General features: G+C 40.2%; 1 long non-coding RNA gene across 1 annotated transcript; it reads right to left on the bottom strand.

The window, feature by feature from the left end:
• Positions 1 to 254: 254 nt before the first annotated feature.
• On the bottom strand, positions 255 to 5,908 carry LOC102291349. The gene is made up of 3 exons (XR_316288.3): positions 5,547 to 5,908; positions 2,166 to 4,776; positions 255 to 1,792 (listed from the first exon to the last, which is right to left on the bottom strand). It is a non-coding gene; the product is annotated as an uncharacterized LOC102291349 (long non-coding RNA).
• Positions 5,909 to 8,116: the final 2,208 nt, after the last annotated feature.

Here is an 8,116-nt window from a genome sequence, read left to right as displayed (position 1 = left end):
AAAACTGACTGCAGACAGAATCTTGGGACTGATAAAGCACTACATGTCTGACATAGACTGGACAAAAAGGACCTGTATTGTGCATAATCTATTATTTAGGATGACCGCCCAAATTAACGTGTTTTATAATGAAGAGTTGTGTATTTCTGAAATTTTAGAAAGTAATATTTTACTTGTGTTGAAACAGGCAACACAAGGTTTCTGGTATTTCCAAAAGGCAAGAAATTGCCTTTTGGAAATAAAGTTCCATCACCCAATCCTCAGTGGAAACTTTCAAACTAAAGTCTTAAAAATACACTATTGTTCAGGATGAGAGTTGTATGGAGGTGCACATGAATCCTTGTTTCAAACAAATGTGTTGAATAATAGTAGATAAGCTTCAGTTAATATCCTGGTCAAGCTATAAGAGCTGTTGTCGAGTACACTGTGAAGACTCACGTCTGTAGGTGCCTGCTTGACCTTACTTGGTTAAGCATGCACCCACAGATGCAGAGACCAGGCTTTGAACCTGCCCCAAATCCATTTTCTGCGTGTTTTCCCCTGGTCTTTGTCTCGGCTTACCAGCATTCTCTCCACTGTCCTATCAAAATAAAGACTAAAGAGCTTAAAACACATATTAACATATACACAGACAAGTGATTTAGGCGTATCATGTTTAATATGCATTTAAAAATGCATTTCTGTAGTGATTTTTTAATTCTTTTGTTTTTCCATCTACTGCACCATCATCAGCATTAAATGATACTCGCTGACTTGTTACTGTGGACGGGATGGAAACTTTTAATGCAGAAAACAACAGACTAGGCATCACAACAGAGGCTGGTAAAAACATTAGGAAACTAAGCTTTCTTTCATTCCATTAATTCCATAAAAATGCAAATATTACATCTTTCTAGTGCATTTATCAAGTGACGACCATTCTCACAGCACCAACAGCTCATATATAAGTGTTTGGGTGACAGGACAGTCTAACTCAAAATTTCTTATGTCCATGAATTAGGACATGGACATCTTAATTTGGGTCATCCAGAACACCCGTTTACAGTAACGTGCAATATTAGCACACAAATTCAACACAGGACAGCACAGGAAAAATCCACATTTTAATGCACTATATGTCCAAATGCAAATTATTATTTTTAGCATCAAAACTTGTCCTGACACTCAAATGAACCATATCTGTAGCAAACTGCGTCTCCAAAAGCTCCCACAGCCATTTTGCTAGATGTTCTTGTGAACTTTGAGATGTATTTTCAGGTTGGATTTCTGAGCAAACGTCTTGTGACATGTTACACAGCTGTGAGGCTTCTCTCCTGTGTGCATAAACATGTGTTTTTTCAGTCCTGTACAACTACTGAACATTTTGTCGCATTGTGAGTCAGGGTTTTTTTTAAATAACTGAACAGCATTTGCATTAAAGTACACCTCTTTTCTTCTTTTTCATTACCCCGCAGCATACCTGAGACACTTGGCACTGGGCACAACTCTTCCAGTCGATAGAAGAACTCCCAATGACTGATCTCGAAGTAGCATTTGAATGAGATCCACCAATGGTGACTTTGAAATCTCCACCTCTTCATCTTGTTACTCTCACAAAGCCAAAAGGTATATTTACATACAATAAACAGTAATATCAGCATCTAAATTTGACAGCAAAATCACTTTTATAGTGCAAAACATGTCAAACTAAGATGCTTATTACACTGCATCTTACTTCTGCATCCACGTGGTTTGTTGTATTCTGCTGGAAACTGTCGCCATCATTCGTCTTCTTCACTATTTCAAGAATGAGCTGAAAGACATAAATTGGTACATTTATACTCGAGTCTTTACTTTACCCAATACTGGTGACTCACCGGCCTGCAGCTGAACTATAGTCAAAATTAAATACACACTGGCTTAAAGTGATTAACTAATTGCGCTTCCTGAAGTTACCAACAAGCTGCTGTAGGTTTGCCTTGAAAGATTAATTTAGAACTTTTCAAGGCTAAATAAATGAATTAAATGCATTTATTTGGTTTGGTCCTTCTTCATTCTGACCAAATGCTGTAAAATGTACCCAAAACAATTATAGATGCTCCTCAAAAATGTAATAGTACTTTTTTAAGATGTAAAAAGAAAAGCCACAGATGCACCAATGAGTTCTGATAACCACAGTCACTCACCTGGGCTCTCAGTCCAAGGATCAGCTGAGTCTTACGTTTGTAGCCCAGGAGGTCTGGGATCATCTCTGACACCAGTGAGATGAATTTGGACAGTTTTCATACTCCCCTACTTTTCTCTCCTGAGCAACCTGCCACATACACGCTGACATCAGCCTGAAAGGCGGAACCAAGAGGTTCAGGGAGGACAGGGGAAGACGGAAATCTGACAAACACCACATTATCACCTTACAGCACTATACTGAGAGTTCTGCAATAATGAATACTGCGATTTATCACCTTTTTTTCCAACTGCAAATTATGCCCTCAAAACTTCGTCAATATGCATTTTATCCAATAAGATAATGTTTTCTTACTTTAATCACTTACTTTAACGCTGCAAAATGATAAGATAAGATAACCTTTATTAGTCCCACACGTGGGAAATTTGTTGGGTTAGGCTGCCGACCTTTGCCAGCGTCATCTTACCCTTCCGACCATACATACATACATTACAACATCACATGGGGAAGACAGGTCAGAGAGGTATAACAATGGAAAATGCGCAACATGAGGAAAGACGAGGAGAAAATAATAACTCCCCCCCGACTGAGCTCCAACAGGGTGTAGGTCTGTGCCAGTGTACATGCATATGTGTGTGTTCTGTGTTTAGCCGAGAGAAAGTGTCCCGTCACCCGGTTAGGCAAAAGTCAACAGTCTTCGGTCGACGCACGTGGCCTTGAACGAGGAGGGAAAAAGTCACAACACAGTCTTCTTATCTAAGGGAGAATTGTTATTCCCATCAGCTTTTGCCTTGAGCATCCAGCTGGCGCCAGAGGGCCGCATGAGATGAAGATGGTAGCTGTTTTGTTAGTGCGAACAAACTGCATCCAGTTTTACTGTTGGTCTAATGTCCGTCACTGGTCACAGGTCTCTCAATTCCTATTGTTCTTCTTCAAGATGTTATCCATATAGCAGAGCCACGAGCTTCTCCATGATCTTATCCATATTGCGTTCAAAAACACAGTCTGAGTACTCACAGCCCTGCCCATCGCCTATCATGTTGGCCAGCCTTGTGGGATTTTGAACAGCTGTAGCCGCTTCTTGTTCTTTGATAAGCCAGGTCCGAGCTCCAATCAGCCAGAACTCTGTTATCGTGGTTCCGAATTGGTAGATGTCGTTCAATGTCCTCCATCGAGAGTGTCGCCAGACACACGACGCAACTGACCATCGAGTATCCAGCAGCAAACGTCTCTGAGGGACAATTAGGCTCTCCCAAGCCCAGGAGGGTGTCAGTTGCATTAAGGGGCCAGTTGATCAAATTCATAATTCTTCTTTAGGTTTTTAGAGAACAAGTCTGGGAGACTCTCTTAGAATCAGAATCAGAAGGGTTAGAGAATAAGCGAGACTATACAAAAGACATGAGATGCCAAGCAGGAAAGATAAGGGAGAGGGAGAAGGAGAAAGTGCGACGCCTCCATCAAGAGCCAAGCATAACCAACACTGTCATAAATTCTTGACATCCGCAGTTAAATAGAATGAAATCGTCGACTCAGTATTGGGTGATTTTTCAGTTCCGACGATTTAATCCAAGTTTGCTCGGCTAACGCTATCCTAGGATATTGGTGCACTTGTGCTCTTTTCACTGTATTTCTACAGTATTCTAATTTATTTAATGAAATATTGATATCTGGTGTCCCTGTATTGATACAATATTGCAAATTAACACAATACGATGGCTGTATTGATATGCCACAAAAATTTCACCATGTAGTGGCACAGATTTGTAGAAGCTTCTCCCCACATGTTAAACCACACAGACGCAGCTATACAAACATGTTCCACTTATGGTGCAAGAGCTCAATTGTGACCACGCTTTTAAATGTTTATGGACACTGCAGTTGTTACTGTCAGCACAGTCTGTGTGTCAAAAGCTACTTCAGAGTTGCCCTTGTTCATTGCACGCAGGCCTCGAGAGAGAATTCAGCCGAGACAGAAATGGTAAGATAAATTCATGAAATAATAACAATACAAAATATATATTTATATCCTTATTTATCAAATTACATGAGCAGAACCAGCAATGTTGAAGCTCATTAATACTACAGTTCAAACAAATGCACCCCTTGGACCTTTGGCCTTCTTAATAATCTTCTTAATCTCCTGGAGATCGTTTTGAATAAAATCCTCAGTGGCTGTGGATTTTTTCATGACAGTTGTTGATGCTGAGAAGGAGGGATTGAGTGGAGATGGCAACCCCTCTGTAGGCAATGCTGTTGAGCAGTGCGGTGAATCGCTGAGATCAACAGTTTTCTGGAGCAGGGTGACTGTAGCCAGCCCATCAAGGAATATATATGGGGAGCAGAAGCAAGGTTGCACAGTTTCTTCTCTTCAGCTGCAGCCTCTTCCTCGTCTTCACGAATTTGTCTCTTAAAGATTTCCACTTTATTCAACAAACACTTTCACTCACTCCCAAATTCTTTGCAATTTCCCTCCACAAATTGCTGTCCTTTTCCACGTCTCTATTATGTATTAAGGACCCATTGTAAAGACAATGTTGCACCTCTTCACACAATCTCATAACGTCTATTTGGATTTTTGCAGGTTGGGTTAAAGACATCCTCTGAATTTCTGCCTATAATGAAGACAAAAGAAAGAAAAAGACATTAAACAAGCAACCTAAAGGTGTCTCACATGACACCACATGCACACGTCTCAGGAGCTGTGTACCATTTTGACACAACCACTCCATTCCCCGACTGCCTTTTTTGCTAGCGCACATCTTCTTCACAGGATCCACAGGAATCGTTTTTTCAGTTGAACCATACATTGAATTTTAAAGGGTCATTTCTTTAGCTTTGGGCACAACTGACCAAATTCCTTTTTCTGTCCAGGTTCCTATTTTGGAAAGAATATTTATTATTCCAAAGAGGTCTATTAGGCAAAGTAGTGCAATCACTTGCAACACAATGCTTATTTCTGTGAGTTAAAAATTATAACAGAATTTTTATTTTTTGCAAATACACAACAATGGCTGTATAAATCACACGTTTCACATTAGTGGGTGGGTCGCTGTCAAAAGTCGCTGTGCACGTGCAGTTGCCAGTCACACGCGCTCCTTCTTCTTTACGTTTTTAAGTGCGACAAGCAAAGCACTGTACTGTATTACAAGCGATGTACGAATGGTTCTAATTTTCTATGGTGCAAAAGAAATACTCATTTTCTTTGCTTTTCTGACTTTACTACTGGAACGCGCTCACCTTGAGCAATGACACTCCCACCTCGGACATCCGAGGTAAATTGAACGCAGCTTTACTGACGTTTTTAATAATATTATTAAAGGACTTAGGTTTACATAAAAAACACAAAGAAAAAACAAAAACGGGCTTTTGTCGTGTTTCTCACCTCCGTCGTCTTGTATTTAACAAAGCCCACCAGCCATGACAGCGACTCTAACAACAGTGATGTGTTCGAGGAACCGCATTCCGCCTTTTTCCTGGCTCGGATAAAACGGTTCCACAAGCTTGTTTGCGATTTCTTGCCACGATAACAAGCGTTAATCCGTTTGTTCTTGTAAAACTCATGATCGTACAGGTTGGGATAAAGGGCAACCTGCTCAGCCAACTACGTGTCAAAGCCATTCAGATAGGCTGTGTCTCTTTGGTGTGATGGTCCCGTTTGGGAATTTGTTATCACTCGTTCGTCGAGATTTACCCTCTTTGGGATGAACTCTGGCAGTAGATTTCTTTTCCGGTTTAACGCGGCGTCTTTTACCAATCAGCGTTCGACCTGGGCATAGCGTCATCCAAGTCGAGCGACTACATGGGAGGACGACAGGTAAGTATTAAAATTTTATTAACGCTTTTAATGTCTTTCTTCATTGTTACCGTCGTTCTCTCATTGTTTGTTGGGTTACTTAATTATTTATTCTTTTTTTAAATTTTACGGCATTTTTCTCTTTCCCCTATATGTTTATGTATTTGTACATATACATACCATAATTTATTTATATAGCACTTTAAAAAACAACACATGGCCGACCAAAGTGTTGTACAGCAGAAATACAAGAAAATACAAGAATTCTTGTATTATTACAAGCATAATAATAATAAAAATAATAATATTTTTGTCTTAATTCAGGGGCGATTCTAGGTTTCAAACTTTTAGGGGGGGCTCAGCCCCCAGTCATAATGTCATGCATGTAGTAGTTGTATTTAATATTAATCAAATGTGCTGTCTGCAAATGAAATCATCCCTTTTCAAATTTGCAAACCTCTATTCCATTGGACTATTGAATACCTTCTGTCTAAGAATAATTCAGAGTGCATAATCAGAGATTTCACCCGTTTTAGGGTGGAGCCTTTTGTTGTCAAACCCAAGGCAAAGGCTCAGTCATTAAAGAAGTCCAAGAACTCCCCAAAAGTTGGGGATTTACTTACCTGGATGATTGAGCATCAAGAAGTTAAAGAACTATTTGTGGCAAAGCACATCATTTCAGTCTCAGTCTTCAGTTAACCACATAGAGGCAGTCCTCCAAATCATCATGCACTTAAAGTAGCATTATTCAGTATAGACACTGGAAAATCATAGACAAAGGAAACTAGTAATAGAGTTGTTTTATTATGTTTTTAAACTTAAAATACAAATCCTCCTTTTGTTATGTAGTCTCAGCACAGAACATCATGTACGATAATTTCAAGAGTGGAGAATAGATTTGTAGTCCATCACATTAATGTAGTGGCAGTTATCATTTTCAGCCATGTTTAGAATGATATGAATCCTGTAAAATGCTACCAGTAGTATCAATATGCTCTGTTTATGCTTTGTTTACCAGCATTTTTACAGTGTGCTACTGGAAAGCCAGCAAAACATCCATGAAATACCATGGCTCAGTGCCTGAGTGTCTAAATGAGTCTCACAGTCCTCCCCAACCCCCCAGAAATGACCTCTGACAAGAAAACCCAATTCCTGCTATTCAACACGGAAGAAATGTCAACATTCACAAATTCTGCCAAATTGCAAAACACTAATAAAACCTCTGTAACTTTGTGAAAAACACAAAAGTCCAAAGAGTCGTGCTGACAAATTTGTTTCTTTGTCACAGCAGCTTTTTCTTTATCATGTAGACAAATAGATAAATATATAACTGCTTTACGCTTGAGATCAAAGTAGGCTGTATGTGGCTGCCGATGTAAAATGAGTTTGACACCCTTTCTTTACCCTGGAACAGTAGGGAATACTGACATTAATGTTCCCTTCCTCCCAGATGGAGTTAAAAAATCATGTGTCTTTGGGAATGAACAATCTCCTCAGTCTAGAGCAGGAAAATGACATCAGCGTTTCTCTGAAGCTGCTCCTCTGTCTGGAGATGATGCTGTGGAGTGAGTGTAGTGGATTGACAGGAGTCTGCTTAGCACCCATCACGCTGCCACAATTGTCAGTCTATCCAGCTCCATACCAACAACAAAGCTTGCCTTCCTCTGCATTTTTCCAGATGTGAAACACTTCTTTATGCTTCCGCCCCCAGGCTCCACCCGGAGACCCTAAAGTCCACCATTAACTCCTTGGTTTTGCTGCTGTTAAGATGGAATTGTCTGGATTCACACCATTCAACAAAGCCTGCGATCAGTTTTCTGTACTCCTCGTCCTGTCCACTCCTGATACAGCCCACGACTGCAGTAGTGTCAGTGACCTTCTGCTTGTGACAGCACTCCGAGTTGTATATGAAGTCTGATTTGTACAGGGTGAGCAGGAAGAGAGAAAGCACAGTCCCCTGCGGCACTCACACGTTACTGACCATAGTCACCCACCCATACTGAGGTCTGCCCACAGTGAAAAGCAAACAACAGTTTGAAAGCAAACAACTATTCGTAATCACTGATAAATTAGGTTTTTTGTGTCTGGCATTTATGTTTTGGGGTTTGGTATCCAAACTTTTCAGTACCACTGCTGAGGTTTAGCTAGGTTTTGCAGTT

Source organism: Haplochromis burtoni, unplaced genomic scaffold (assembly GCF_018398535.1).
Source record: "Haplochromis burtoni strain Fernald_Lab_line unplaced genomic scaffold, NCSU_Asbu1 Contig_129, whole genome shotgun sequence".
Taxonomy (NCBI): domain Eukaryota; kingdom Metazoa; phylum Chordata; class Actinopteri; order Cichliformes; family Cichlidae; genus Haplochromis; species Haplochromis burtoni.
This window is presented reverse-complemented; position numbering and strand designations above follow the sequence as displayed.